General features: G+C 35.6%; 1 non-coding gene across 1 annotated transcript; it reads left to right on the forward strand.

Moving 5' to 3' along the window:
• Positions 1 to 6,640: 6,640 nt before the first annotated feature.
• LOC121211867 (small nucleolar RNA R71) lies at positions 6,641 to 6,747 on the forward strand. Its single transcript, XR_005907084.1, has one exon. It is a non-coding gene; the product is annotated as a small nucleolar RNA R71 (small nucleolar RNA).
• The last annotated feature ends 15,954 nt before the right edge of the window (positions 6,748 to 22,701 follow it).

Raw genomic sequence — 22,701 nt, forward strand, 5'->3', positions numbered from 1 at the left:
TCCGTGCAATCTCTAATGAAGTGGTCCTTCGAACCGCATCCGTAACAGGCCCTGCTAGTAGACTTGCCCCAACATTCACCTAGGTGTCGTCTTCCACATTGGGGACATTCAGGTTTCTCGTGACGATTATTGCCCACACTAGCTACCGAAGTAGCTCGGGAGCCCATCGATGGTCTTGCCCTGATGGAAATTCCCGCAGTCGCCCTCGACTTATTAATGTCCTCCCTGAACTTCTTTACAGCTGAGAACGGAGCTTTACCCGTCGATCTTTTACGATAATCTCTAGCTTCAAATTCAGCCTTCCTCTTCTCCTTTCCAAGTTCTTCCGCCTTGCAGGCTCGTTCGACTAGTTTACGAATTCTTTTATTTCCAAAATACCCATTAGTAGCTTTAAATCTTCATTCAATCCTTCCTCGAATCTTTTGCACATAGCAACCTCATCAGCTACACACTCCCGGGCATACCTACTGAGTCTTACGAATTCATGTTCGTATTCAGATACAGTCATACGGCCTTGCTTGAGTTCCAAGAACTCCTTACGCTTCTGATCAATGAACCGTTGGCTAATAAATTTCTTTCGGAATTCCGTTTGAAAGAAGTCCCAAGTTACTCGCTCGTTCGGGACTATGGAAATCAAGGTCCTCCACCAATAGTAGGCTGAGTCTCGCAACAAAGATACAGCACATTTTAGACATTCGTCGGGTGTGCATGACAATTCATCGAACACTCGAATGGTGTTATCAAGCCAGAACTCGGCCCTTTCGGCATCATCAGTTACTATGGCCTTGAACTCCTCGGCCCCACGCTTCCTAATCAAGTCTACAGGTGGCTTACTCAGCCTCACAGGATCAGCGACTGATGGCATTACAGGCTCTTGGGGTGGATTATTCAAATTTGGGAATTGTTGGACAGCCGGGTTGGTTCGGGCATATTGCGCGACCCACTCATTCATCATGGTAAAGAAGGCTTGTTTAGCCCCCTCACCTTGATTATTCGCAGATGACTGAGGTTCAACAGGCGGCGTCCCTTGTGCAGGAGCAGCCGCTACGCTCTCAATGTCATCCGCTAGGGTTCTTTCTTCACCGGGGTCCATTTACTAATCAAAATAAAAACATTTCAACTGTCAGAAGTCATCACACATTTAAACATTAACATTCGGCATGTATAGCTAGACTCATACGCGCTATGGTAGTCCTAGAACCGACTAAACCATAGCTCTGATACCAATCAAATGTAACACCCCGAACCTGAAACCGACACCAGAGTCGAACACGAGGTGTTAACTGACTTTAACCCCTTATAAAATTTATTTTCCAGACACTGCCCAATCTGTGTACTAGTCGTTTTAAAATCATATCTTGAGTTTCGTAACTCGAAAATCAGTTTTGTAATTTTTCCCCGAAACTAGACTCATGTGCCCATCTATGTATTTTTTTCTAGAATTTTTGGTCGGGCCAATTAGTACAGTTTATTAGTTAAAGTCTCCCATGTTGCAGGGGTCGACTACACTGACCTTTGCCCATTACGACTTGGATATCTCCCTGCACGGGGCTTCAATACTGATGCCGTTTGCTTCTATGAAAACTAGACTCAGAGAGGAATCTGTACAAATATGGTACGACTCCTAATTATCTCTGGTTAATTTATAATGAATTTCTAAAATCGGAGCAGGGAATCCAGAAACCGTTCTGGCCCTGTCCCACAAAAAATCTGATTATCTCTTAATATACTGCCCATATGATCTTTTCGTTACTTCCTCATGAAAACAGACTCATCGAGCTTCGATTACATAATTTATTCATCAATTAATTCCACTCCTACTATTTTTAGTGATCTTTCAATCTCATGACACTGCTGCTGCCAGCATCTGTTACGAAAGTAACTAGGTCCATTTCATGCCTACCCTTGATCCAACTCAATCGAACATTCGTGCCATTTTCGCATGGCTTAAAGTTTACATGCCAAAGTTCAAACACAACGTAATAGCTTATACATGCCAAAATGTTCTTCTAAGCCAACTAAGAAGAAAGTACCAAAACTTGCTATCCGGTGTGATGACTTCGATGACGGCCTGACCCCGCAAAAATAGATGAGTCCAAGCAACCTATAATGGGTGACAAGGAAACACCGAGTGAGTTTATAACTCAGTAAGTCATAAGCAATGCACTACCATCCATCAATAACATTATCACAAGAGGAAACAAAATGGAACGAGACAATTTACTCCATCCATACCGAACCATACCATAGTTCCTCCAACCTATCGATTCAGTTTCATATCAATTCATGCATTCACATTCCATATACTCATCAATAGGACATTGAAGCATTTTCATAAATCAATTTATTTTCGTTACAATCAAACGACTAAACGGCCTTTCACCCATCCTACGATAAATTTTATGTACGTGACTTCAAGTATATTTGTCACATAGGTTCAAACTTACCGAGCTCAACACCAAGTATAAGCATAGCACCTATTAGCCATGTACTCAAGACACTTACCCGATCCGCTGTCCGCGATCGACTCAATAGTGTCGCACACATAGTGTCCATAATGATTCACGAATGTATATTGAGTCCGCACACTCAGTGCTATATAATCAACTCGCACACTTAGTGCTACGTAATCAAATCGCACACTTAGTGCTACATAGTCAAACTCGCACACTTAGTGCCGCATGGTCAATTCGCACACTTAGTGCATCATATTCATTTCGCACACTTAGTGCAACATAGTCAAATCGCACACTTAGTGCTGTACAATTTAATCCCGCGCACTTAGCGCCAATCTCATGGTCATAAATGGTTATACCCGCACGTTTAGTGCCGAGATCAACAACTCAGTACATCTTACCTCTTTTCTTTTCATTCAACAATTTCATCATCACATACGTACATGCATATATATATATGTATATTTATTCATTCCATTCAGTATCAATACATAAACATTATGACCATTTGAAATAATACCAACTACATGCTTAATGACTTACCTTGTGTTGGGTAAGACGGTTCCAACTCGGCTACTCAGTGATCTTTTCTTTGCCTTTGCTTGATTCTCCTCCTTTAGCTCCTTGAGCTTAATCAATAATTCACTAGTTTAACCATCTTGTTAAACATTCATAATTCAATTACACATGCTTATGTATGTTTGTATATTCGGCAACCATCCTCACTAATTACTCATGTTGATGGCCAAATGGATGTATGTGTGTACAATGTCAACTATAACATCATGTAATTCCACATATGACTACATTTCTTAAGTTCCACATCTTAATGCCCATTATACATAATCAAATTTAACATCATATATATATTTACTCATGTGGTCGAATATACATACTCCCATATAATATCAAGTACTCACTTTAAGTATATTGCCGAATATACTTAATCATACACACACCTAACCAAAATAATTTCTAAAATCTTTATATCATTTATAATACGTCTAATTATCCTTTTTCACATTATCAACTCAAATCACATACATTATTTACTATAACATCTTTACATTCGGCATTGGTGTCAACCATAGTAGCCGATTCTTCCTACTTTGTACCCATGCATCTATTAATCCTTAGTTGGTTCAAACACTTCACACACTAGGATTCATCAAATTTTTAACAAGAAATAAAATCTCTAATCCTCAAACTACCATGGCCGAACCTTCATGGAGTTGCTAAGACTCCTCATTTCTACTTCTCACACACTCTCACATCCAAACCCTTTTATTAAACACCCAAAGTCAACCATCTCCTTACCTCATCACCAAAGACATCAAAATACCAACCAAGAACGTAACATTCATGGCCGAATGTCATCTCCATCATTTAACAAAGTTTGAACCATGGCTAGGTAGATTTTGAACTTACAACTTAAAATATACATGAATCTCAAAGAATAACATTAAACATACCTCAATCTAGTTACATGCATGGCCAAACTTCCTCCTAATCCTCTTCCTTAGGATTTTCGGTCAAAAGAGGTTGAAAAAGGATGAACAAAACCTTTCTTTTCCTTCCTTTAGCTCACGGCAATGAGGTGTATGCATGAGACCATTATTTTTTTTCTTTTTTTCATCACCCTTCCTTCCATTATTTAATTATCATGCTTATTATTTTATTTTCCTTACCATACATCACTAACACAACATGTTGGTGACATGTTTCCACCCATAGCATGGCCGGCCACTACATATTAGGGAGGGGGAATTTGACATGCAAGTCCCCTTTTTCTTCCACATGCACTAATAGGTCCTCATGCATTGACCTATCACATTTTAAAATTTTCTCATATAAGTCCTATTGACTAAATTCACATGCAATCGACTAAATCGAAGCTTGAAATTTTCACACATTCATGATTACATATTCTAGACAATAAACATCACATTCAAACCTTTCGGTGACTCGGTTTAGCGGTCCCGAAACCACTTCCCGACTAGGGTCAATTTTGGGCTGTCACAAGATTAGTATCATTATATCTTTGTAAACATCAAGTCACCATAGGTGAAAAAAATAAATATTCAATCTCAAGTACATATAACTTCATTCCATATTTAATTCATCAAATAACATCAATACCATGTAATTCACATAACATTATGGCAATTCATTTTTATTCGTATAAACTGTAATTCATTCATATAACTAGTAGTTCATCCGTATAACCAGTAATTCATTAGTAATAACATTAATTTATCTATATCAATAGTAATTCATTTGTATCAATAGTAATTCATTCATTTCAACAGTAATTCATTCATTTCGACATAGCTTATTTATATGATCCGTAAGAGTAATTATGCACGTTAAACTACGTAGAATTTGGATAAATACTCAGGTGATACACACTAAGTGTTTTTATCGGTAATCTGTCAATTCATTATCCTTTTTGCTCTTTCGAGCCATGATCGATAAGCTCCTCCTGAGCTAATAAACAGTAAGCTCTATTGAGCTGAAATGGTAGGCTCTATTGAGTTGAACAGTAAGCTCATACCAGCTGAATCGTTAAACTCCAATGAGCTAAAAACAGTAAGCTCTTATGAGCTAATATATCGGTAAGCTCACACGAGTTGTAATGAGTCCGCAACAAATGTAGGAGCTCGACCAAAACGGCAACCCTAGTGACATGTCACTCATATCTAACAAATTCTTACGGTTCAAATGGGGCTCGGTAATTATCCAACTTCATCATTTAAGCATTCAATGATCAATAATTCAATTTCTCAAATCATATATATATTCAATTCAATTAAGTATATACATTTAGATACTCAATTCACATACCTAATGCATATTATCATACAGAATCCATGCAACATATATAACAATAGTAGCATTTCTCTTTCATTCATGTAAACAGTAATTTAATCATATAATCAGTAATTTGAATTTCAAGTGGATAATTCATTCAACTTATACACATACATTTTAAAAAATTACATGTATTTAATAATTCGGTTCTAGTTATATGAACTTACCTCATGTGGCTCAAATAAAACTATCAGTTATTTGTCCACTTTTCGTTTCTCCTGATCTAGTTCCGGTAATTGCTTATCTTGATCTTAATCAAGCTAGTAGTGTGCTAAACCCAAAAACTCTTCCATGGCTATTTTCTTTGTTCAATTTTAGTGAAAGAGATGAGAAAATAAACTTAAAATTGTTTTTGTTTTATTCATTATTAAGATTTTAACCATTTTACCGTTTTAACCTTTAATAACATCATAAATTTCAACAATACCAAGCCATAGAATTCCACTATCAATACTTATGGGATAATTACCACTTAAGGACTCCCATTATTTCATTTCATAGCCATTTAATACCTTTAACTTATAGAATTCGACTTTTACGTTTTACGCGATTTAGTACTTTTTACCGAATTAACCACTCAAACGGTAAAATTTCTCTACAAAATTTTCACACGAACAATCTATCATACTGTAAACCTTAATGAAATAATAAAATAAATATTTTGTCTTTGGATTGTGGTCCCGAAACCACTGTTTTGATTAACCCTAAAAATGGGTTGTTACATTGATCCTCTGAACAAATAGATTAAGCTATCCCGATTTCAAAAATATCAAAATTACTAAAAACGGGACAAGAAAACTTATCCAATTAAGCCATGAAATTTTCTTCTCTCTCTCCTCAGGTTTCCATAGAATTTTTGGGGAAGCTGATGAGAAAAATAAGATGATATCTTTTATCATCTTTTTGATTAATTAAATATTTTTCAATTTCCAATTTAGTCCTTACCCTTTTTCTAAATTTCCATGGATGAGTCACTAAAATATCTACACACTTTTCTTCAATGGTCTAATCACCATATAAGGACCCCAAGTTTTGAATTCCATAGCTATTTAATCCTTCTAGCCACTAGAATTCAACTTTTGCATTTTATACGATTTAGTCCATCCCGTAATTAAACGCATAATCGATAAAATTTTCTTATTAGAATTTTCACATGACATTTCTAACAAAATATGGGCCATGTAATAAAAATAAAATAAATTTTATTTTCGGATCAGATTTGTGATCTCAAAACTACTGTGTCCAATTTCACTGAAATTGGGCTTTACACATTTAATCCATTATGAAACATTTCCATCTACGTCCAATGTTGGAAACCATGCATCGGGCATTTTCTAATCAATTCCTTGAATCACTCCCAAGTTTCATACAAAGTCTCATCTTCAAATTATTGAAAAGATGTAATATAATTCATAAATTTAGCATTAATGTTTGGATGGTTGTATCATAACAGAAGCCTTTGACAAAGTTCATTCCAAGATGCCACTGTTCTTGACAAAAAAACATTTAACCATACTCTGGCACTATTTGAATAGTCTAAGAAATGGTTTGAGATTATTACAGAAAGATGTGCAGTTTGAATGGTCCGAGAAATGTCAACAAAGTTTCAATCAGTTGAAAGCACTGTTGACCGAGGCACTGGCTCTGGTTCAGCCTGAATCAGGTAAAAAATTTGTAATTTTTAGCGATGCATCTTTAAATGGTTTAGGTTGTGTTTTGATGAAGGAAGGCAAAGTGATAGCTTATTCTTCTAGATAGTTAAAGTCACACAAAAATAATTATCTAATGCATGATTTAGAGTTAGCAACTATTGTGTTTGCATTGAAAATTTGGCGACACCATTTTTTTTAGTGAAAAATGTTATATATAAACCGATCACAAGAGTTTGAAGCATCTAATGTCGTAGAAAGATTTGAATCTGAGACAGCGTAGATGGCTCAAACTGTTAAAAGATTAGGAGTTGATCATTGATTATCATCCAGGAAAAGTGAATGTGGTTGCTGATGCTTTGAGCAGAAAGTCTTTACTTGCTCTACAAGCAATGAATACGTAACTAACTTTATATATTAAATGGCTTGATCTTAGTCAAGTTGAAAGCTAAATCGATGTTTTTACAACAGATCTGGTAAGCTTAGAAATGTGATGTTGAGTTGTTAGCTAAACGGGCACAATGTGAGTCGACTTCAGATTCAAAATTTCAGATGGGATCCAATGGTTGTTTATTATTTAGAGGTAGAATTTGTGTACTGAAGAACACATAGCTCATTCAGAGAATTTTACACGAAGCTCATAGTGGTAACTTATCTATTCATCTGGGAAGTAATAAGATGTACAGTGATTTGAAATAGATTTACTAGTGGCCAGGAATCAAATGTGAGATTTCTGATTTTGTATCTAGATGTTTGGTATGTCATCAAGTTAAAGCTGAACATCAGGTACCTTCTAGATTGTTACAGCCAGTGATGATACCGAAGTGGAAATGGGATCGAGTTACTATAGACTTCGTATCGAGTTTACCCTTATCGCTGAAAAAGAAAGATGCCATTTGGGTTGTCGTTGATCGTTTGATGAAGTTAGCACATTTTATTCTGGTATGTACGAATTTCTCCCTTAAGAGATTAGTTGAGTTATATGTTTCTAAGATTATCAGATTGCATGAGGTACTAGTTTCTATTATTTCGGATAGAGATCTGCGGTTTACATCATGATTCTGGAAAAAGTTACAGGAAGCTCTTGGTACGCAGTTGCATTTTAGCACTGCATTTCACCCTAAGACTGATGGTCAGTTCGAACGAGTAATTCAAATTCTCAAGGATATACTTTGTTGCTGTGTTTTAGAGTTTGAAGGCAACTAGGAGAAATATTTATCGTTGGTTGAATTCACGTATAACAACAGTTTTCAATCGAGCATAAAGATGGCACCATATGAGGCTTTGTATGGTCATAAATGTCAAATTTCATTATACTGGACTGAGCTTAGTTAGGAAAAGATACACGGGTTTGATTTGATTCGTGAGACTGAAGAAAAAATAAAAGTGATCCGAGATTGTTTGAAAACAGCTTTAGATCATCATAAATCATATGCAATCTTAAACGTAAAGATATAGAATTCCAAGTCAGTGACAAAGTATTTTTTAAAGTATCGAGTTAGAAGAAAGTTCTTCGATTCGGTCGCAAAAGAAAGTTAAGTCCACAATTTATTGGTTCGTATAAGATTATTGAGAGAATCAAACCTATTGCGTATCGATTAGCTTTACCGTCTGAACTAGAAAAGATTCATAATGTCTTTCATGTGTCTATGTTACGATGGTACCAATTTGACGCTTCACATGTTATCTCCCCGATAGATGTTGAGATTCAACTTGATATGTCGTACAGTGAGGAACTGTAATAGCCCGTTTTTAGTCAAATCAGAACAGTGGTTTTGGAACCACAAATCTGAAGTCAAAATATTTATTTTATTATTATTTTAATGTTTACAGCATGATAGCATGTATGTGTGAAAATTTTGTGTAGAAATTTTATCGTTTGAGTGGTTAATTTGAGAAAAATGACTAAATCGCGTAAAATACAAAAAGTATTGTTCTATTAGTTAAAGGTATTCAATAGCTATAGAACCATAAATTTAAGGTCCTTATGTTATAATTATTCCATTAATAAAGGTAATGGAAAAATATGGACATCATTAATGTGTGACTAAGTAAGGTTATATAAGTAATTTAATTAGTAAATAATTAAAATAGGTAAAACAAAACCAAATTATTATCATCTTCTAGCCGAAATTTTAGGGCAAAAAAACATCATTTTTAATCTTTCAAATTTGACCAAGCTTGGATTGCTAATTAGGTACGTTTTTTGTCATATTTTTATTGATTTCTACGTTTTTGAGATCGTTGCAGCTAGGTCTAACTAGCCCAAGGACTATTTTGCAAAACTATTAAAGATTTTGAATGATTCCATTGATGAATACATGTGTATTTTGAAGTTTCTTGATAGATTATGAATGCTTATTGATAGATATACAAGTTTTGTTAAGTGATTTTTAGTAAAAATGCAAAATAGGGATTAAATTGAGAAAAGTGTAAAGTTAATGGTTAAAATGTAAAACAAATGAAAATTATAGGCTTCTAGGGGCATTATGGTAATTCAACTAGCATGGGTCTATTGTGAATTTTCATTAATTTGTGATTTTATGAAATAAGGACTAAATTGTGAAATATATGAAATATGTGGGGCAAAAGTGTGAAAATTCCTTAAAGTATATTTTGGACTAAATTGAATGAATAATTTATTAAATAAGTTAATTTTGATTATTTATAGATCAAGAAAGGAGGAATTCGAACTTAAATCGGGGAAAAGCAAAGTAATTGAATATTTGGTCCGTTTCGTTATTTCCATATATGAGGTAAGTTCATATAATTGAACTTAAATGTGTATCCATTTATTTGATGGATGGAATTGAGATAGTATTTATTATAATAGATAAATGTGGAGATATTAAATTTAATGTACGGTTAAAATAAACGAGATGCTGAATAAGACCATAGCTGGGCTATGGCAAATCGGATAATAAGACAATAATCGGGTTATGGCATGTGAATGTAGACCACGGCAAGGCCTTGGCAATGTATGCGTATGACCATGGTTGGACTATGGCATCAAAAAATCAAAGTATTAGTATCATAAGAATTTATAAGCTAGGGTGGTTTGATAAGAGAATTGTTGAGAAATAGATAAGTATCGGTACAAGTATGTACGGAAAAACTAATTCAAGTAACGAGTTAGAAGAAGTTGAGAACTTATGAGTTATGATATGGATAAACTTTATTTTAGCTTATTGTTTGATGTTTTAAACATTAATTATGTTATTCATTTTGAGATGTTAATTAATATTGTGATTATTTCATATTTACATACTAACTTACTAAACGTTATAGCTTACTTTGTTTAATTTTTGATGTTTTATATTTTTACAAAGCTAGCTTGGATCCGTGGATCGTTAGAGACTTCATCGCACTATTGGACATCTATTTGGTACTTTTAAGTTGTGTAAATATGGTATATGGCATGTATAGGCTTGTGTCATTTTGGTATGTTTGGTGAACATGTAATTAGGCCATTTGGGTTGGCTTGTGATGATGAATTTGTTAATGTATAAAGATGTGTAAATGGATTTGTTTTGATTTAGGTAATTGACCTATATTAAGTAAATGAGGTTGAATTAATAATGCATGTTTGGAATGGTTTAACTAAATGAAATATATATGTGAATTATGTATAGTAAGGCAAGTTGAATTAATAGGTATTTGAATAGGTAAATGGTATTAAATTGAGTATTGAATTGGTTGAAATGGATATAATATGATCGTGTATTAGTTGATGACTTTTGGTTGCATATTTGTGTCTTAAAATGGTACCAATTGATCATGTATAGGTATGTGCAAAATGGGTGGCAAAATGGCTTGGTAAATGGCCTATTTTTGTCCACACAGGCAGAGATACGGGCGTGTGTCTCATCCGTGTGTGACACACGGTCATGTTACATGGTCATGTGTCCCCTAGTGTTGAAATTGAATTGAATTCACTATGCTCCACATGGTCTCCCCCACGGGCGTGTGACTGGCCGTGTGGTACAAGTCAGCATACCCCCAAATTTTTACACGGCCTGGCACACTGGCGTGTCCTCGGCCGTGTGATACAAGTCAGTATGTATGCCCTGTTTCCACACAGCCTAAGACATGGACGTGTCTGGAGCCATGTGATGCACATGGCCTATTCACACGAGCGTGTGACCCCTGTATGACTGAAATTTTTCTAAGTTTCCAAAAATTTTCATATGTTATTGGTTTAGTCCTGAACCACTTCTAAAGCATGTTTAAGGTCTAGTAGGCCCTTATAAAGGACAATGTGATTGTGTTGAATGATTTATGAGAATGAATGTTTTATGTTTGATAAATATATGCTATATGTTGTGAATTTATCGATAATACCTTGTAACCCTACTCCAACGACGGATATAGGTTTGGGGTGTTATAGGAACCGATCAGGATTCTCGCACGAGAAGTGAAAGAATTGACAAACAAGAACATAGCTTTAGTAAAAGTTTTTTGGTATGACACGGAATAGAAGAAGCTACCTAGGAACCTGGGGAAGTTATGAGAAAGCAATATCTGACCTCTTTTCTGGTAATATTTTTAGGGACAAAAATCTCTTTTGAGGACAAAAAATCCTTTTGGAGGGAGAGGTCTAACAACCCGTTTTCAATGAAATCAAAACAGTAGTTTTGGGACCACAAATTTAGAGTCAAAAAATTTACTTTATTATTATTTTATTGCCTACAGCATGATAATGGTACCATATAAAAATATCATTAAGAAATTTTTACCATTTATCTGCTCAATTTGATAAAAAGGACTAAATCACGTAAAGTGCAAAAGTTGAGTTCTAGTAGCTAAAGGTATTAAATAGCTATAGAACCTTAAAGTATGAGCCCTTATATGGTAATTATACAATAAATAGTGATAGTGGATGTACATGGCTTGGCATTTGTGTAAATTTTAATGTTTTTAAAGGTTAAATTAGTAAATAGGTAAATAATGATTAAATTAATCAAATAAAACAAAGTCATCATCTATTAGTTATCTTCACCAACCAAAATTAAAAGAGAAGAGTTGCCATGAGAGCTTAAAGTTTCAAAAACATTTTGTCTTGCATTGGTATGAATTTTTCTACCCTTTTTTAATTATTTCTATGTTTTCGGGATCATTGTAGCTTAATCTAGCTAGCTCGGGGACTAATTTACAAAATTTTTAAACTATTAGGATTTTACCATTAATGAATATACATGTTTTTATATTTGATGATAGAAAATGGATAGTTTTTGATAGATAAACAACTTTTGTAAAAGGATTTCTGATGAAATTGTCAAATAGGGATTAAATTGAAAAATAGAAATTTTACATGGTGAAATTGTGAAATAAATAAAATATAGGGTTTGATAGGGATCTAGGTGATATTCAGCCGTAGTGGGTTATGGTGGAATTTCAAAAATTTTCCATTTTTATAAGCTAAGGACTAAATTGAAAAGAAATTAAAAGTATAGGGGGAATGGTAATTTTGTTAAGATATGATTTTGGGCTAAATTGAATGAATTATATATTAAATTGAGTTAAATTTATCCATATAGATCAAGACAAACCTTGTACGGCTTTAGATCGGGTAAAGAGAAAGTCTCGGATTAATCGTCTTCGTATCTACGTATACTTGTCGAGATAAGTTCGTGTAATTAAATCATGCATATATGTTTTAGTTGAATTATAGTTGTATTGTGAATTGTTATACATACATACCAGTTGCATATCCAACGAGGTACAACTATTACGGAGCTCTGTTTGAACCTTAGGTATTCGTAGGATTCAAATGGCATGTCATTAGGGCTTACATGATTTACCTGCTAGTCCTGAATGTCTTACCGATGGCTGAGGCCTGGCATGTGTTGCAGATACTCCACAGCTAGTGTGAGCAGCACTGTGTAGCTACGTTCTGATCGAAAGCTCATATGAGCAGACCCATTTTCATAGCTCGTGTGAGCATACCGATTTACAACTCCTGTGAGCATAATGATTCACAGCTCGTTTCAGCATACCGATTCACAGCTCATATGAGCATACATGCACAGGATTTGATAGATTACAATTATATGAGTTAGCACACTATGTGTGACTTATCCTAGGTATCCAACGATATTCTAAATGGTTCAACGGGCAATATTCTAGTACGAAATGGTAAGAGTTCAATATGGACTATTACAGGGACACATATAAATTACATGGAAAATTGAATTGGATGATACATGTATATGAAACTTAATCAATTGTTGTGCTCATCCATGATTATTAGTTTATACATGTATTTACATGGGTAACATGGTTGATGTATATGTGTTTAGGCACTTGGCCAAATTATGTTGGGATATGTTATATTTACTTACCTATTATGTTACTAAATGGTAAGTTTTATTCTATGTTATATGAACTTACTAAGCTTAAATGCTTACTCTGTGTTATTTTGCATGTTTTATAGTTAATCAAAAGCTCGTTTGGTTGGAAGCTTGTTAGAGCTATATCACACTACCCATCAACTCTTTTGGTTTATTCTGTTGTTTAATTTTGGTTATAATGGCAGGTATAGGTATTTTGGCTAATGTTGGCCATGTGTTTGGTTGTTGGAAATGGTCATTTTGTTTGGCTTGTGATTTAGCACTTTGATGATGATATGAGCTTAGTTTATTGCATATAAATATTAGCCTTATAATGGTTGATGAATGACTTAATATGGTCGAATGATGGAAGATGAAATGATAGTTGAATATGCATAATATATATGGCTTATGACTTGTTGAGAATTGGTACTTTGTTTAAATGGCTTATATGACTATTGAGTTGAATGGTATATTTGGCACCATTTGGTATGTTTTGGTAAGTAAACTAAATAGCATGTATTGTTACAAATGTGCCTATAAGTTAGTTGTTCATTTTGACCAAAGAAAGTACATGTTTATATATGTTTTAATATTGTTATTCGAGGTGCCTATGGGCATATTGGTTCTATGATGTTATACCATATGTATATGACTTGTCTATGCTTGATTTGGATGCCTTGTTATGGTTTGTTTATATGTTCAATGTTGGTTGTAGGTACACGCCAATTTAGGTGAGAAAATGGCTTGTAAAATGGCCTATTTTCATCCATACTGGCGTATGTCTCAATCGTGTGTGACACACGGCCATGATTCTTCTATATCTTTCAAAAGGTTGCAAGTCAGGTTGTTACACGACCTAGCACACGACCCGGCACACGAGTATGTGAGTTTCTTTTGAAGGGTACACGGTCTAGCACACGGCCATGTGGCTTGGCTGTGTGGCCCAAGTCAGTGAGTTACACGGGCACAACACAGGCTGAGAGACAACTGTGTGTCCTTACTTCGAATGCCCACACGGCCTGAGACACAAGCGTGTCTCTTGGTCGTGTGACCCTTACAGTGTTCAAAATTTTTAGTGTTTTCTAAAAAATTCTCTGAGTTTTCGATTTTGTCCTGACTTATTTCTAACACGTATTTAGGGCCTCGATGGCTTGTATAAAGGACAATATGTATGTTTTGAATTGGTTTTAATGTGTTTATTGATATAATTTTAAAAGTTTGAAATTTATGTTTGTTTGATTTCAAAACTCTGGTAATGCTCCGTAACCTTGTTCCGGAGACGGATACAAGTTAGGGGTGTTACATTCATATTCTGAAGTTTCCAAATTATCACTTAATGAATTGTATATAGAATATGCTTGAGTACATAAATTAGTCTAATAAGATAAATGAAATGTGAATTCATTGGCTCAATGTGGTAATGAAATATGGTTGTGATTGTACTTTAGTTGCTTTTGTTTAACATATGATATTGTGTATATTTGCAGTAATTTCGAGCACTCACTGAGCTTGATTAAACTCACACATTCTTTACTAAATCCTTGCAGATTGTTAGCATTTTCGGTGTGAACAGTGCAGCCAAGGAAGTGATCTAAGTTAGGCAATAGTAATTTGAGTAGGTGGTTTTATTATTCTTTTGAACTGTGGGAATAAAGGCAATGTGGTTAGAATTTTTAGTTGGTTATTATTATGTCTTCAATGAATTGTTATGAATTTAGAGTTTAAGAATTGATGGATGTTTATTATTATTTTATTCGTTTTGTTTTGATTTGACTTGAATAACTAAAATATAGATGTTGCTTTGAACTGTATATGTGGTCATTTTGGTGTTGGATGATGAGGTTGTTGAGGAAAATGTTTGAGTGTCTAATATGCCCTGTTTTCCTGTGATTTTGGTTGATTTGTACAGAGGTATCGTAATTGGGATATAAGTATCGATACATCAACGTTGGAACAAAAGTACATGAAAATAGTAGCTAAATTTAGTATCAATACCCTTGCACGAGTATCGGTACCTGGGGTAAAAATACATATACATTTTTTGGATTAAATTACAAACAACTGGGTTAAAAGTTTAGGAAGCACATATAATTGAACCCAATATAGGAAACGCCTGTAACACCTCTAACCCATATCCAACACTGGGACAGGGCTCGAGGTATTATCGGAACTTTACACTTTCAGTATACTAACTCAGGTCACAAAATTTCATTTAAATTTAAAACTTTTCAATCATGACCATCTCGTCTCTTGTATAGGACTTCGAGACCTACAACATATCGGAAGGTAATGCGGGACAAATACGGGCACGTTCGATTAACCTTGGGCTTCTCAGAAAATTTTTCTTAACATAACGGGACACACGCCCGTGTATCTTGAGGCACGCTCATGCCCTTCAACCGTGGGCAACACTGACTTATTAGCACAGCCGTGAAAACACGTCCGTGCTACCTGCCCGTGGACGAAACTATCATTTTAACACGACCATGATGCATACCCGTGTGGCCTACCCATGTACAACTTTGAGCTAAAATTTTAAGTGCAGGGGACACATGGTCATATCACACGCCCATGGAAGGGAACCCTGTGTCACACACGGCCTAGACACACACCCGTGTGTCCAACTATGTGGACTTTATTAGGATATTTTCCAAGCCTTTAATCACCTCTTTCTACTACTTGTGTTTAGTGGTTACCAAGTTTGAGAGAAAACATAATTTTATGCTTGTAAATAACCTTAATGAAAATAGTTGTTTGGAAACCTCATATAATTGGTTTCATACATAAATGGTTATTTCCTCTTTGGTATCATGGGTTCCCGTGTTACATTAATCCATTTGAAATTGGCTCATTCATGTGACTCATTGCCAATTTATAGCAACCCATCATTAGTAATTAAAACTATGCATAAAATCATAGGTCATAGCCTACTTAAATTAAGCCAATTTTCATGGTCATATACAAAAAGATAAACATATTTCTACATGCCTTTACTTCGCAAATCAAATGACACATAAAATAAAATACTCAAAAGTACTATACATGCCATTTAACAAAATAAACAGAGTCTTTATACCAAAGCTTGTTTAGTTGATAGTGTGTTGACTCTCCAATTGTCCTCCAATCCTTTCGAGTCCTCGAGCTCTATGAGACAGGGAAAAAGAGAAGGGTAAGCATTTACATGCTTAGTAAGCTCAAATAACCAGAAAGTAAACTTACCGAGTAATTAACATACACCCATATCTAAATCATGAAATCATCCATTATGAAATGATTTCCTATCACATGCACTCAATCAATGAGTTAGTCACATAACAAAGCATCATGTAATTTATATAGATGAGCTCATCATTCATCATCTTGTTAACATACATCATATTAACCCGTTGAGTTTGTAGGAAATCTTGATGGAGTACCCATTATCTGTCGATTCTTATGAATGATCATTCCACATATATGCACTCCCGCGAACCTCACATCCCATAGCAGGATTGCTAGTCCAGGCTAAATCCTCCATATCATGAACTCGTAAGGTGATGTCTGGGTTACCAGTCCAGGCTAAATCCCTTATAGCGACAAATACCCTTAATGAGCTCAGATCCGAATTACTAGTCCAGGCTAAATTTAGACCCTAATCGGATTACCCGTCTGGGCTGAATCCATCATGCACACATATTCGTCAGGAGGCTTGATCATTCAAGGAACACCCGTCCGGGCTAGATCCTTTCTATACTTGAGATCACGGATTACCTGTCTGGGCTAAATCCCTACTGCAACACATGCAAGATCTCAGTTCACATGTCAAACAGGGTTTGTCCATCGAATTCCCTTTTTCAACCTCAACCGAGACATTTTTCACATGATATCATCAAATGCACATTTCTATGATATTGCATGCCAATAATAAATGCAATCATCAAGCATTCATAAATCATACAATTATGCATATTAAGGGTTTACTTTAAGTTATCCGAACTTACCTGGTATTCTTTTCGGGATTATGTTTCGGTTATTCCTAAACCTTGCGTTCACCACGATTAACCTCCGAAATTTGTTCCTCGGGGTCTATAACAGTAAAATTAACTCATTAATACACTATATTATGCATTTCAAGTTTAATATCTACCACTGGTCCAAATGACCATTTTGCCCCTAATCTTTCACATTTTTACAATTTAGTCCCTAGGCAAGAATAATGAAACACATGCACTTTCTATCTTACCCAAGCCTAGCCAAACACTTTTCCTTCTTATGGTATGTGACAGCCCTAAATTGACCCTAGTCGGAAAGTGGTTTCGAGACCACGAAACCGAGTCTTATAAATAATTAAAAGTTATATTCTGTGTTTATGATGTGAGTAAATGCATGTGTGAAAGTTTCATACTTTAATTTGGTCAGTGTATGTGAAATTTATTAGTAGGGACTTATGTGAGACAATTTAGAAATGTGCTAGGCAAGTGCTAAAGTGGCCTATTAATATATGTGGGAAAGTGCTTGTACTTGCATGTCAAATTAGCCAAACTATAGGTAGTGGCCGGCCATGCTACAAATTATATAATCAAATGTGAATTTTATATTAACTTTAATTAGCTAGATGCCATATTAGTATGGAGGATGTAATAAAATAAAGAAATGATAATTAAAGGAAGGAAATGGGTGAAAGAAACAAAGTCTTCATCCATGTTTCTTCCTAGCCGATTCTAAAGAAAGAAAAGAACAAGAGCATTCGGTGATGAAAACAAGTTGTATTCTTTGGTTCTTCTTGGCCGAAATGAAAGGAGGAAGAAGGGAGGAAAGCATTCGGTCATCTTAGGTTAATATTAAGGTAAGGTGTTCATATTAGTTCTTGAAATTTTAGTTGATCTTGAGTGAGATATCAAGTTATTTTTGTAACCCATGATGAAATTTTGATTTTGGAATGAGTAAGGTTTTCGACTATGGTAGTTAATAATGGTGAGTTTTGTTGTTTCATGTTAAAGTTAGGTGAATGATGATAGATGAGTGTTTGAACTATAAAAAGAATCATAGGTGAGCATTAGATACTAGGGGAAAGAATCGGCTACCTTGTTATGAACTAGGGCCGAATGTGAGTTTGGTTGTGTTTGAATATTACATGCTTGGTAGAATGGTGGATGAAAGTGCCGAATGTGGTCTTTGGTTTGGGCATAAGGAATAATAGTATGCATAGGTTTCGGCTTTGGTAGTACCTATGTAATTATAATTAGTTCATTTTGATGGTTTGGAGTGAGGTGATAAATGAAAGTTTAAAGGTAGCTTAAGTTAATTGATGCTCACTAATGATTTCGAATTGAAGCTTTGTTAAGTTGTGAAATGAGTGGCCGAGAGAGCTATAGACTATTGCCGGATGTATGTTGGGTTAATAGAGTCTCCAAATTGATTATATGTGTGTATGCTATTAGAAATTCAAGGAATTCTCGGCAAAAATGTGGTTAGGGGTTAAGTCATGGGAACTTGGGGGTATTCATATGTGGACCTTAAGATTTTGTACACTATGACTATGTGAGTTAGGTGTTAAATAACTTAATCATGTGTATGCATGACCGAGTATAATCGGCCACATGAGTAAAGAAATGGGTTAATTGATATGTGGTAAATGTTAAGTGTTAAACGAAATGGAAATGTTATCATATTGGAATATGTATACTCGACCACATGAATGAATACATAGATTGGTGTTGCATGTATTCGGCTATAAGTAAGCATATTGGTGGCTTAATCTTGACTTAGAAAATCGGCTAAAGGAGAATATTGGCTAATATGTTGAATTTGATTCATGATTTCATACATACATGACTCTAATGCCTAATATATATGGGCTAAGTACCTTGAATTCCTCTTTGATGTTCAAAATGATTAAATCGATTTATTTGTTAATATTAAGCTCAAGAGCAAAGGGGAACTAAATCCGATAAAGGAAAGGAAAAGGTGATCGAATAGCCGTTGAAATCGTTCAACAGCATCCGAGGTAAGTTTTCGAGTAATGGAACTTAGATTATGATTCGATTAGATCATGTTATAAGCAAATCAAAATCATGCTCTTTGTATGTAGCTATTGAGCCGAAAATGATAATGCTTGATAAGTGACTTGTGTTTGAATTCTAGTTATGAAAATGAAATATAGATGTGTCATGATTTATTGATATGTGCATGAATATTCGGATGATAACCGGGCTAAGTCCCGAAGGCATTTGTGCTAGTGACTAATTCCGGGCTAAGCCCCGAAGGCATTTGTGCGAGTTACTATATCCGGGCTAAGTCCCGAAGGCATTTGAGCGAGTAGCTATATCCGGCTAAATCCCAAAGGTACTTGGTTTGGGAATGAGCAATCTTACTGTAATAATTTCAATTAATACGCTCGTAAAACCCCAACGATGAGGTATGTTTTGTATATGCATTGGAATAATTGATTCCTTTTAAATAGTATTCGCTCAATCGATTAACAAGATTCCGGCCTTTAGTCAAGTTGATTCCTTATGTATGAATATAAGGGTTGGAAATGTGAAGTAGGTATGATTGTGAGAATATGTGTATATGAAATTATTCGTTTAGTCATATGAATGCTATACTTCAGCTGTGCATGATTTCATTACTCAAAACTTACTAAGCATTAAATGCTTATTCCGTTTCTTTGATTCTTTGTTTTATAGATTTTGGTTCGTCAGCTATCGGATTCGGGAGTGTCAAATTCGAAGTCATCCACACTATCAAAGCCCTTTTGGTACTCTTTTAGTTGAACTCTGAAAATGGCATGTATAGGACTACCCTTTTGTTGTTGGTCATGTACCTTTCGGTAATATATATATTTGGATAGCCATGCGAAAATGGCTTATATATATTTTGAGCATAGCGTTATAATCATTTTGTATGTTGTTCACGGAGTGTTATGGAAATGTTGGTAACGAGTAGCCATTGGAATGGTTAATCACGATCATTTTGGTGCTATGTATGACAAAATTTTAGTTGATCCATGGAAAACCATGAAATAGGTAAAGTTTACCTTAAAAATAGATGCTGATAGCAGCAGTAATGTGGATTTGAAAAATCACTAAAAATAGTAGGAATGGAATTAAATAGTGAATAAATCATGTAATCGAACCTTGATGAATCTATTTTCATATGAAAGTAATGAAACGATCATATGAGCCGTATTTTATGAGATGTTTAAGTTTTCGTGAAACAGGGCTAGAGCGATTTCTGGATCCACTGTTCTGAATTTTTAAATTCACTATAAATTAAACAGAGATAATTAGAAGTCATGACCTATATGTACAGATTCCTTTTTTAGTCTAGTTTCTTTAGAAACAAACGGCATAAGTATTGAAGCCCTGTACAGGGAGATATCTAAGTCGTAATGCATAAAGGTCAGAGTAGTCGAACCCTGAAATAGGGGATACTTTAACTAATAAATTGTACTAATTTGCTTGACCAAAAATTCTAGAAAACAATTTGTATATGGACATATGAGTCTAGTTTCAGGAAAAATTTACGGAATTGGTTTTTGAGTTTTGGAACTCGAGATATGATTTTTAAGGTAACTGTGACGCAGTTAGCCAGCTTGTCTGGAAATTTTAAAATGGACTATGCTAATAAATGAATTAAGTCTGTTAGCACCTCGTGTTCGACTCCGGCAACGGTCTCGGGTACAGGGTGTTACAATTTTATTGGTATCAGAGCTACGGTTTAGTCGATTCTAGGACTACCGTAATACGTTTGGGTCTAGCTATACATGCCATTATGTGTTTATTTGATAGTGTGGTGATTTCTGACAGTTAAATGTGTGTTTACTTATAGAAATGGATCCCGATCCCAACCGAGCGGTAGCTGATGATCTTGAGAGTGTAGCGCCTGCTCCCGCACAAGGGACAGCACCGGCGGACTCTCAACCTATTGCTAGTAATCAGAATGATGAGGCTAGACAAGCTTTTTATAGCGTGATGAATGATTGGTTCAACCAATACATTCAAACTAATACGGCTGTTCCACAACCTCCATTCCCGACTAATACAACCCCCGCACCTACAATACCTCCGGTAACTGACCAAATAAGGTCAAATAAGCCCCCAGTTGACAGAATCCGAAAACACGGGGCTACTGAATTTAAAGCTACGGACAGCGATGATGCTGAGCAAGCTGAATTTTGGTTGGACAACACTATTCGGGTACTCAATGAGCTATCTTGCACACCCGATGAGTGCCTAAAGTGTACTATCTCCTTGCTACGTGATTCTGCCTACTATTGGTGGAATACCTTGACTTCTGTTGTGCCCAGAGAGCAAGTAACTTGGGAGTTTTTCCAAACCGAGTTTTGAAAAAAGTATATCAGTCAGAGATTCATGGATCTAAAACGGAAGGAATTTCTTGAACTTAAACAAGGTTCCATGTCGGTTACTGATTATGAACGAAAGTTTGTAAGGCTTAGCCGGTATGCTCGAGAATGCATTTCTTCAGAAGCTGTGATGTGTAAACGTTTCGAGGATGGACTGAACGATGATATAAAGATGTATGTTGGCATTTTAGAAATCCGAGAATTTGTGGTACTTGTCGAACGAGCTTGCAAAGCCGAAGAGCTCAGTAAGGAGAAAAGAAAAGCTGATATGGGAGCAAAGGAGTTTCGTAAGAGATCTTCGGGAAAGCCCTTTCAACAGTCATCGAAGAAATTTAGAGATGACTTAGGCCGGTCTAGAGACACTTCGGGTTTTTCTAGACGAGATCATGATCGACCCCCTGTGAGTACACGAGTCACTTCGGTCGCCAGTGTTGGAAATGATCGTCGAGACAGAACGGAGTGCCAGTATTGTGGTAAATGGCATTCGGGGAGTTGTAGATTCCATGACTGCTCCTGTTACAAGTGCAGATCAGTTGACCACTTTATTAAAGATTGCCCGAGATTGTCTGAACAGAATGTAAATCAGAGTGGGAAACCGGGTGCTACCACTGCTCGAGGAAGACCATCTAGACACACGGGAAATGCTAGTGGCGGTCAGAGAGGATCTAAAGATGTTACAACCAGATCTGAGGCTCGTGCTCCTGCTAGAGCTTATGCTATACGCGCACGCGAGGATGCTTCCTCGCCAGATGTTATTACCGGTACTTTTACTCTCTTCGATACTAATGTGATTGCTTTGATTGACCCTGGTTCTACTCATTCTTATATATGTGAAGCCTTAGCATCCAGTAAGACTTTACTTGTTGAGTCTACTGAGTTCGTAATTCGAGTGTTGAATCCCTTGGATCGTTATGTACTTGTTGACAAAGTGTGTAAGAAATGTCCCCTAGTAATCCGAGGTTCCTGTTTTCCGGCCGATTTGATGCTTTTATCGTTTGATGAATTTGATGTTATCCTCGGTATGGATTGGTTGACCGTACATGATG

The sequence above is a fragment of the Gossypium hirsutum genome, chromosome A12, assembly GCF_007990345.1.
Source record: "Gossypium hirsutum isolate 1008001.06 chromosome A12, Gossypium_hirsutum_v2.1, whole genome shotgun sequence".
NCBI classification, from domain to species: domain Eukaryota; kingdom Viridiplantae; phylum Streptophyta; class Magnoliopsida; order Malvales; family Malvaceae; genus Gossypium; species Gossypium hirsutum.